Below are 11,515 nucleotides of genomic sequence, written 5' to 3' on the forward strand. Positions count from 1 at the left end.
ATATACATATATACATATATATGTGTATATATGTATATTCTTTTTCAGATTCTTTTCCATTATAGGTTGTTATAAGATATTGAATATAGTTCCCTATGCTATACAGTAGGTCCTTGTTGTTTATCTATTTTATATATAGTAGTGTGTATCAGTTAATCCCAAATTCCTAATTTATCTCTTCCCCCCTTCCCCTTTGGTAACCACAAGTTTGTTTTCTATATCTGTGAGTCTATTTCTGTTTTGTAAGTAAGATCATTTGTATCACTTTTTTAAATTCAACAAAGAGGTGATATTTTATGATATTTGTCTTTCTCTGACTTACTTCACTTAATATGATAATCTGTACGTCCATCCATGTTGCTGCAAATGGCATTATTTTGTTCTTTTTTATGGCAGAGTAGATGGTATATATGTACCACATCTTCTTTATCTGTCAGTGGACATTTAGGCTGCTGTCATGTCTTGGTTATTGTAAACAGTGCTGTTGTGAACATTGGGGTGCATGTGCTTTTTGAATTAGAGTTTTCATCTTTTCTGGACATATGCCCAGGAGTGAGATTGTTGGATCATATGGTAACTGTGGTTTTTTAAGGAAACTCCATACTGTTCTCCATAGTATCTGTATCAATTTGCATTCCCACCAACAGTGCAGGAGGGTTCCCTTTTCTCCACACCCTCTCCAGCATTTATTATTTGTAGACTTTTTGATGATGGCCATTCTGACCAGTGTGAGGTGATGCCTCATTGTAGTTTTGATTTACATTGTATAGAAGACTTAATTCTATGCCAGGCCCTGAGCTAAGAGCCTACAATGAAGTGCAGAGAGGAGACAAACAAGCACAGTTTTGTAATTCAGACAGAAGCAAATTATTAAAATTCATTCAAAACATTCACCGAGTACCTACTCTATGGCTTGTGCTGGTTGTTGAACCAGACAGATGGAGTCTCTGCCTTTGTGGAGCTTAAGTTTGAACATATTATCATATAATGTAATAAGTGTTTGGATGGCAGTACAGAGTTCCTGACTGAGTATTGGTGGGGCAAGTAATGGGGAGAAAGGAGATCTAGTAGGACTTGGTCATCAGCCTCCACTATGAACCTAAGTGATTCTTGACTCCTGGTATCCATGCCTTTGTATAGCCCCTTCCCACACTGAATAGGGCTGACAGATATAGTCAATAGGATATTGTGGAAATCATGGAGTATGAGTTCCAAGATGAAGACATAAAAGACATTGTTCTCCTCATTGCTCTCTCTCTTGATCATCCATCAGGGACCCATGTTGTCAGGATGCTCAAGCAGCCCTGGGGAGAGGCTTGCATGAATAATAACCAAGCCTCTTGCCAACAACCACCTCCAACTTGCCAGCCATGTGTGTGAGCCATATTGGGAGTGGATCCTCCAGCCTCAGTCAAACCTTCAGGTAACTGCAGCCCTGGCCAAAATCTTGAATATAATCTCATGAGAGACCCTGAGCCAGAAACAGTCAACAAAATCACTCTTGAATTCCTGACCCATAGAAGTTGTGAAATAATAAATATTACTACTTTAAGCTCCTGTGTTTCAAGGTAAATTTTTTTCAGCATAGATAACTAGTACAGAGAAGATCAAGGAGGAGGGGTTGGATGCTAAAGATTCAAAAAAGAATGAGACCTAGGGCTTCCCTGGTGGTGCAGTGGTTGAGAGTCCGCCTGCCAAGGCAGGGGACACAGGTTCGTGCCCCAGTCCAGGAAGATCCTACATGCTGCAGAGCGGCTGGGCCCGTGAGCCATGGCCACTGAGGCTGCGTGTCCGGAGCCTGTGCTCCGCAATGGGAGAGGCCACAACAGTGAGAGGCCCGCATACTGCAAAAAAAAAAAAAAGAATGATACCTAATCTTAGCCTCAAGGAGCTCACTCTCTCCTGGAGGACAGAGACAGAAATAATTATAATTCATTCAACATCCACTAATCCCATACTATGTGAGATGATATGGAGGATCCAAAGATGTATTATTTATTCGTTCATTCAACAAATGCTTATGGAGTTTCTATTCTGGATCATACACTATGGAATCAGGAAGGCAATAGTGAGTAAGTGGGTCCCTACCCTCACTGTGTTTACAGACCAGGGGTTATCTGACACCCTCATAAATCAATCACAAAGAAATGTATATTTATGAACCATGAGGTGTGTAGGGAGGAAATAAGAGGAAACCATGAGAGAATAAGTAACATGGGAGATACAATCAAGAAAGGGTGATGGGGGAAGGCCTCTCTGTGGAGGTAACATTTAAACTTAGAAACAAAGAATGAATAGGAATTTGCCAGGCACAAAAGGAATAAGCATGGTGGGAGGTGGAAAGGCTGTCGGAAAGGCTTGGCACATAAGAGAGTGGGGAGAAGCTGAGGCCTGAGAGGTACAGATATTTAGGGAACTTCCCTGGTGGTCCAGTGGTTAGGACTCGGTGTTTTCACTGCTGTAGGCCCAGGCCCAGGTTCCATCCCTGGTTGGGGAACTGAGATCCCACAAGCTGCGCTCGCCACAGTCAAAAAAAAAAAAAAAAAAAAAGGAAGGAGGGAGGGAGGGAGGAAAGAGAGAGAGAGAGGAAGGAAGGAAGGGAGGGAGGGAAGAAGGAAGGGAAGGAAGGAAGGAAGGGAGGGAGGAAGGAAAGAAAAATGAAGAGAGAGAGAGACAGAAAGAAAGAAAGGAAGCAAGGAAAGAAGGAAGGGCGGGAGAGAGAGAAAAAGTAAGAATGAAAGAAAGGAAAGAAAAAGAAGGAAAGAAAAAAAGGAAGAGAAAGAAAGGAAGCAAGCAAGGAAGAAAGGGGGGGAGGGAGAGAGAGAAAGAGAGAGAGAGAGAAAGAAAGAAAGAAGGAAGGAAAGATACAGATATTTAGGACAAGACTTGGTACTTGTCCTGGAGGGGCTCACTGTGGGGTGTGAATGAGGAGGGTCATAGGAGACAGAGATGTCTTACATGTTGAATTGTGTTCCCCCAAAAAGATTTGTTGGAGAACTAACCCCAGTACCTCAGAATGTGATCATATATGGAGACAGGGTCTTTGCAGAGGTAGTCAAATTAAAATGAGGTTATTAGGATGGACCCTAATCCAATACGACTGGTGTCTTTATTAAACAGGGAAATTTGGACACATATTTGGATGCACACAAATTTGGACACATATTTGGATGCACACAAATTTGGATGCACACCTAAGGGAGAATACCACGTGAAAATGAAAGCAGAGATCAGGGTGATGCTTTTACAAGCCAGGGAATGCCAAAAATTGCCAGCAAACCACTGGAAGCTACGGGAGAGACATGGAACAGATTCCTCCCCACAGTCCTAAGCCTTGATTTCTGATTCCTAGCCTCCAGAACTGTGGGAAAATAATTATCTGTTATTTAAGCCACCCAGTTTGTGGTACTGCGTTATGGCAGCCGTAGCAAACTAATACAGACGTGCAGGTGCTTTGAAACCTGTTACTATCTGTATCCAAATGTGAAAGATCCCCAGCACGGCTGCTGCAAGCACAGCTACTTTCTTACTCTCTGGAAGCTTCTGGAGGGATCCAGCTGAGTCTTACTCATCTCTGTGCCCTGCATGGCTTCATTAGCACCACAGCATGGTGGAGAGCTCTGTGGCGTGCTTGTTCCTATCCATAATATCTATGCGAGGCACACTGCTTGCACGATGAAAGAGAAAAAGTTGAAAAAGGCATGGTGTCTGCTCTGAGAAAATTTTCTAAACTAGATTAACATGACGGGGTGAACCAGTTTGAAATGATTAATTATAGCTGCCATCTATTGAGTATTCACCAGGTGCACAGCACTTTACATATATCAATATTCTCCCCCCAGCAAACCTGTAAGGCAGGTATTATTCCCATCTACAGATGAAGAAACCTAGGGCTGGAGAAGTTAGGCAACTTCCCCAAGTCCCCACAGAGACTGCATGCATAACCATTGCACTACCCAACTAAGCTGTTTAAGCCAGATGAGCACTCCAGGCATGAGTGCTCTAGGATGAAGGGAGGCATCAGCAGAGAATGAGGTATCTGGGAAGGCTTCATGAGGGAGGTGGCTCGATGTGGGTCCCGGATGATGGGCTGGATTTGGATATGGGCAAAGGAAAGTAGAGGCGCAAGACTTGCTTTTTCACCTCCTAGCCTTTGCCTTCGTTGGTGTCTTTGCCTGGAATGCTCTCTTCTCCCAGCTCTTTACAAGACAGGCTCGTTCTCATCCCTCAGGGCTCGGCCCAAATACTATTTTTCAGAAAGGGCTTCCGTGATCGCCCTTTCTAGCTAATTGTTTTTTCTAGAAATGGCTCCAGCAGTATTGCCCATCCCACAGGGGCTCTTCAGCCCCATGACTGCTTGGACCCATAGCATACAGTGGAAGAGATGTCGCGTCCATTTCAGGCATGGCACTTAACTGGCCTGGAAGTCAGTCACCATGTAAGAAGTGCAACCAGCCTGAGACCACTGAGCTGGGAGGAGCCCAAGCCACGTGGGGAGGAAGGGAATCAGAGGAGCATCAGATACCAGACCCCAGGAATGAAGAAGCCATCTTGGAGAGGTGGAAAGATGGACAGGTGTGTGATAAAGCAAAGATGGTAGAATGTTAAGTGTAGAATCTAGGTGGTAGGTACAGCGTGTGCTGTATAATTCTTTCAACTTTTTTTTGTATGTTTGAAATTTTTCACTACAAAGTTGTGGGCAAAAAAGAAACCATCTTGGAAGTGGACTCCCCAGCCCCAGACACCTCAGCTGATACCACATGGAGCAGAGATGAACCTCCCAGCCCAGTCTTTCCCAAATACCTGACCCACAAAATCATGATCTAAATAAATGGGTATTTTAAGCCACTAAGTTTTGGGGTATAGATTACAGAAATTCTCTTTCTAAGTAGACCTTCCTTACTTTTTATCACAGCTTCCTGCCTGTTTCTTTTATAACATTATCACAATCTGTAATTGTCTTATTTGCCTATTTATCATCAGTTTCTCCCCCTCTAGAATGTAAACTCTATTTCCTTTGTTCACTCCTGCCTCTCAGCACCTAGCACACTGCCTGGTACATGTAGGCTCAAATGAATGTTTGTTGAGTGACTAACTGGGACCAGGAGATGGAGCCTTTCTGAAGAGTACCAGAAGACAACATGGAATTCACAGAATAGGGGGAAAGCTGGTATTTGTCACTTGGGCTGCCCAAAATCTGAACCCCCATTTGTGGGAATTCCAAGAGGTAGGAAGAAGCAGATGGATGGGATGCACACACCCTCTCCTCAGTCCCTGCTGGAGCAAAGATACTGAACTTAACCACGACCCGTCAGAAGCCCCCACCCCAGGCAGCAATGCCAGCTGCAAGGGTCAGCCAGAGACTGTGGTGAGTTCTGAGTCCAGGACCTTGTTCAGAGCAGGGATCTTGGCCACCCCTGGCCTTGGGTGGGGTTCCTGCCTGAGCCCAGTTCTGCAGTGTTCCATCAACTCCTTCTCTGCCCTTAGGTTCAGCTCCAGGGAGAAACCAGAATGCTGAGCATGGTACATCCTGATGAATCCAGAATGCAGGACCAAAACAAGGGGCTGCTTTCCTCCAAATGGTGAGGACATCTTCTACATGCCAGAAAGACCAGCAATACATTCATCTCAGAACCAGCAGAGCCCAAACAACAGTGGAGGCTCATCATATTCTGGGCCTTTTTCTGGGCCTCCAGGAGCCTTCTAGCAGATAACCAACTTTGATAGTTCAAGGCCTGTCCTCTTGCTTTCTACAAGGTGTGAACTAAGGGCTGGATTCCACACTTGGGTGTCTATAAACCCATGGTACCCAGGTTCTATTCCTGTGCTGTAGGATCTTCCAGGAGCAGGTCTGCTACAAAGGAGGTGCCGTTCACATTTCAATGCTGGGCTCATTAGAGAGGTCATCAAACAGAATTTCCATCAGAAGGTAGATTACACGTCAACACCACAGAGGGTTTGCCCTTCCCAGGAAAATCCAAATGCTATAACTTGTTCTTGAGACCCAAGGTTTCCCACAGTTTTGAAATCTGAAAAGCTTTATCCAGCAGACATCCATTAAGTGCCAACTGTATGTCAGGGAAACACTGGAGACAAGATCTTGGGCTCTGGTGGGAGAGACAGACGTAGACACTAACACAGTAGGATATTTTGAGTTCTACAAAGGAAGTCTGTGCAGAATGACATAAGAACCCGGGAGAAGCATCAGACTCTGCCTATGACAATCATGGAAGGCTTCCCAGAGTAGGTGACATTCAATCTATAGGAGGAGGTTACAACTGAAGCAAAGGCCCAGGCTGGAGCTCATACTTCCAAATCCCCCTGAGGAAAGAGTCCGGAACTTCATCTCCCTTCTTCAGCCATGGAAGCAGCAAAAGCTTCACACACAACCAGCATCTGGATGGTATTAATTACCTCCACGTTTATGAAGTGCCTCATTAAACTTGACTCAAACCAACAGCATAGTTGGCTCCCTGGGTTAAATCCACGCTAAATAGTCAGTTACACACAGCACAAGCGAATCATATTTGGTGGGGTTCAGTTCGCTTGTCCTGTGAAGGTGCTTTTCCAGCTGAATAATGATGGTGCCTTTTAATTGCGTGCTGTCTTCCTCCTGGGGGACTTTAGGTGGGACCATCTTCCCAGAGGGAGCCAGAAACTGGGTGTCGTCATCTCCATTTTATAGTTGCACGGACTCAGTAAAGAGATCTGGCCCCAGCCGCATAAACTGGAATCTTACTCCTCCCTCAGGGCCCAGCTCAAATTACCTCATCTTAAAAGATTTTTTGGTTCCCCCATCAGAATTTCCCTGCCATACATGACCCTGGAAGAAGCTGAGAGAAATGACTGAACCCTCACTGTGTACAGAGCTCTGTGATGGATAGTTGACAGCATTCACTCACTTGATCCAACAACACTGAGTGTGTGTTCCCATTTCACAGCTGAGGAAACTCAGGCACAGAGAAGCTGAGTGATGGGTCTTGGATTACACAACTAATTAGTCAGGATTCAAACCCAGGCCTCTAAGCCCATTGTCTTAACCACACACAATCCTGGCACATTCATTCATTCATTCAACAAGTATTAATTGAGCACCTATGGTACACCCAGTGCTTGCCAGGAGTATAACACTTGCTAGGGATGCAGTAGGGAAGGAAACATGATCCTTGCCCTAACAAAGATTATCATCTAGCAGGGAAGACAGATGTGAAACACTTCCACAATCATTTATACCAGGCATCAGTCCATGTTATCAGAATTTAACTAAGACATTAGCAGGGCAAGAAAAGAAATCAGGTCTCTGGATGGCTCTTTCTTTTTTTTTTTAAACATTCAGCTTATTTATTTATTTATTTATTTATTTATTTTTTAGGTGTTGGGGCTAGGAGTTTATTAATTTATTTATTTTTGCTGTGTTGGGTCTTCGTTTCTGTGCGAAGGCTTTCTCTAGTTGGGGCAAGCGGGGGCCACTCTTCATCGCGGTGCGCGGGCCTCTCACTATCGTGGCTTCTCTTGTTGCAGAGCACAGGCTCCAGAGGCGCAGACTCAGTAGTTGTGGCTCATGGGCCTAGTTGCTCCGCGGCATGTGGGATCCTCCCAGACCAGGGCTCAAACCCGTGTTCCCTGCATTAGCAGGCAGATTCTCAACCACTGCGCCACCAGGGAAGCCCTGGATGGCTCTTTCTTGTCTGCAATTCAGGAGTCAGTCAACTCTTCCTTTTTTCTTAGATTCTGTAGCTAAGCAATGCCTACAGAGGCCCACAATTGCTTTGGGAGTTTCCAGAAACCACTTGCCTCTCTGAATCACAGCTTTCCCAGCTGTAAAATGGGGATGAAAATAGCAAAAGACTAGAAGTAACCCAAATATCCATCAACAGGGGACCACTTAAAGAAGTGGTGGTACATCTACACCCTGGAATATGCAGCTATTAAAAAGCATGAGGGAGGCTTCCCTGGTGGCACAGTGGTTGAGAGTCCGCCTGCTGATGCAGGGGACACGGGTTTGTGCCCCGGTCCGGGAAGATCCCACATGCCATGCTCCTCCCATGAGCCATGGCCCATGAGTCATGGCCGCTGAGCCTTCGCGTCCGGAGCCTGTGATCCGCAACGGGAGAGGCTACAATAGTGAGAGGCCCGCGTACAGCAAAAAAAAAAAAGCATGAGGCAACTCTAAATGCTGGAGAAGGATCCCTAAGACCTGGACCCCAGGGAGTCATGGGGTGACCTACTTTTTTTTTTCTTTTTTTTTTTGGTCGCGCCACATGTGGGTTCTTAGTTCCCTGACCAGGGATCGAACCCGTGGCCCCTGCATTGGAAGCTCGGAGTCTTAACCACTGGACTGCCAGAGAAGTCCAACTTACTCTTAATGTGTGCCATTTTGTACCTTTAGAATTTTGCACTCTGTGCATGTACCTTATCAAAACATAAATTCAAGGACATTTTAATACAACATTTTGATGGGGATAAAAAAGCAGTCAAATAGCCAGGCTCACGTGGGCCCATTGGTGGTATTATTGTTAGTTTCAAAGGAGAGGTTAGATTTGGCAGCCCTTGGAAAATCTAAAACAATTAGAGCACATGTTGCTCCTAATGAGATGAGGGAGCAATAAGGGCCAAACGGAGAAGAGAGGAGGAGGAAATGAGGAGAAAAACAAAGAGGCCAGGCAGAGGCCGACAGAGAAAAAAATCCACAATTACTTTAGCGCCGCTGAGACCCCAAGGCAGCTGTGCTACCTGCTTCTTTCTAGCCAGCTGCCAGGTTGCCATGGTAATGTAATAGCCAGTGGTAAGCTTATTTATGATTCTGAAAACATAAAAAAAAAAAAAAAAAGCCCACCAGCAAGCTGCAGATTTGCAGTAGTGAGCAGAGAAGGTACCTGCATGAGAGGAGGTGTCAAGGTGACCTTCCTGGAGCTTGAGGTCCCCCCTTGAAAACTGGTGGGGTCAGCCTAGAGCAGCGGGTTGCAAACCTGAGCTTGTAGCCAAATCATCTGGAAGGCCAGTTAAAACACAGATTGCTCCACCCATCCCCGGAGATTCAGATTCAATAGGTCTGGGCTGGAGCATTTCGAACAAGTTCCCAGGAGGTATGGAAACCGACGTTTGGGGACCACCATCCTAATGATCTCTAAAGGCCTCTCCAACTCAAGATTCCATGAGCTGTGGGCTCCACCTCCCGCTCACCCTGAAATGGATACTGCTTAAGTATTTAGGGGTAAAGCACATCCAGCCCCTCTATCAGTTCCTCTATTAACTAAGTAGTTACAACATCCTGACAGAGGACCCACGTGGGTTGTAAGGTAGCCCAAAGCACCTGGTGGACCAAGGGCTTAGAGGGCAGTTTCCGAAGCCGAAGACAGCACCTCATACGAGCAATTGCTTGGGAAGATTGGCCAGCATTCCAGCTGTCTTTGCCAGAACTCTCTCATGGGGCCAGTTAACTGGGTGTGATGGCCAACAGGTGCCACTGGGCCAGAGGAAAGGCGTCTGCAAGTCAAGACTGTGGCTGAGCAAGGGCCAGAGCTGGTGGGAGAGGATTTGAAAATGACAGAAGCCAAATCTTCAGGCACTGTAATTTACCGCAGTGGGATTCTGATTCCCCACAGAAATGGAGGCAAGCAGACAAATCCAAACACCCAACCCCATCCAACGCACACAGCATCCCAAGTGAGAAAGTTCATGGCTGGGGCAGGATGCAATATTTGTGACAAGTCCCTTCAAATTCAGGATTTCTTGTACATTCAACAAATATTTTTAGAGCACCAATGTTGTGCCAGACACTCTGCTGGGTGCTGCACACATGGGTGGTGGGCAAGAGTGGCCCCTGCCCTCATGGAGCCTACATTTAAGTAAAAGGAAACAGACATTATTCAGAGAATCAGACGGTTTAATTGTGCTGTGGTTACATAAGTGAATGATTTTGTACTTAGGAAATAATGCTTAAGTATTTAAGGGTAAAGGGGCAAGATGTCTGCAACTTATTCTCAAGAAGCTCAGAAAAAAATAACAATCAATATATTATCTATACATGTATGATTATATTTAACACACACACACACAGACAGAGAGAAAATGATACAGCAAATGTGACAAAATGTTAATTGTTGAATCTGGGCCAAAAAGTATACGGGAGGGAGTTCTTTGTATCATTCTTATTTTTCTGAAAGCTTGAAATTATTTCAAAATTAGAAATTTAAAAAAGGATCACATTCTGAAATTGCAACTTGTCCTTTCTCTTAGCATTACAGATTTTGCCAAAGGAACTTTTTTGTGTCAAATATTGATGTGTGGAAGTGAAGGAACTGGTCTGCTGAACCAGGAGTAGTTTGAGATACTGAACTGTCATTTTTGCACCTTTGAATACTTTGCAGGCTGGCTTTGTATAAACGTATCCTCTGTCTTCCTATATGTTGTAAATATTTAGACCATAATTTCATTATAAATAAGTGAATAAATATGCAAAAAAAATTTAAAGGCTCACATAAATACATGACAAATTATAAACAGTGAAGAGTGCTATTTTTTTTTTTTTAGTATGTAGTGGTGTAAGGATCTAAAGACAGAGTGGTTTGTCTTAGATAGGGAGGTCAAGGAGGGCTTCCTGGAGGCAGCAGGTTTGAGCTGAGGTCTAAGTGAAAGTTGATCAGAGGAGGAGAGTTGCCTTCCAGGCAGAGGACACAGCTCCGGCAGGAGGTCTTCATGGGAAAGAGCAGAGCACACTGGAGGAACCAAAGGAAAGAAATCAGGGCAGCTGGAGCTGAGCCCTACACATCCTCTCCTTCCCAGCAGAATGGCAAGGAGCTGGGTCCGGGACAGGGTTTCTGGAAAGGGCTGCTATTCTGGCCCAGGATGAGGTCTGTTTTGTTTCTCCCCTACACTTTCCGGCTCACGTTCTCATGTATCTTCCTCTGGCTCCCCTCCGACCCCAGGTCTTAAGATTCTGCTCGAATGCAGCTCCCCAGGCCAAGGTCCAGAATCCCAGCAACATATGGCAATGTGAGCTGACAGCTTCTCACTGGCCCCTTCCCTTTAGCTCCATCTCAGCCCCAAATCCCTGGTTGCCATCGATCAACCCCTTTACTTACCATAAAAAAAACCCACTGGGCTGTCATTTAAACTTATTTCTACAATTTGCTTCCTGGGCCTCAGGCAACCAGCTCCATCTGTGGATGGCTCTGTGGAGTTTCCATCTGGTCTCCATCCACCGCTGGTTTCCTGAGAGCTCATATGGAGCTGCCTTTTGGATTTCCTTCAGGGGCTCAGCCAAGTGCAACCCCAGGTGATTCTGGAGCATGAACCTGTATGGTAAAAGCGTGGTGTCTCCATGGCATCCTTCATCTAGGTTAGCCAAGCATTTTGCAGACATGAGGTAACATGGAACCAAACCCTGGTAACATTTTCTAAACTCCAGGGGATGAGCGCCATTTCATGAGGTGTTCGTTGAATCACAGAATTAAGAAGTTAAAAGGCAATTTTGAGATCCTGGGGTCTAACGCTCTCATGATGCAGATCAGCT

Source organism: Mesoplodon densirostris, chromosome 16, assembly GCF_025265405.1.
Source record: "Mesoplodon densirostris isolate mMesDen1 chromosome 16, mMesDen1 primary haplotype, whole genome shotgun sequence".
Taxonomy (NCBI): Eukaryota; Metazoa; Chordata; class Mammalia; order Artiodactyla; family Ziphiidae; genus Mesoplodon; species Mesoplodon densirostris.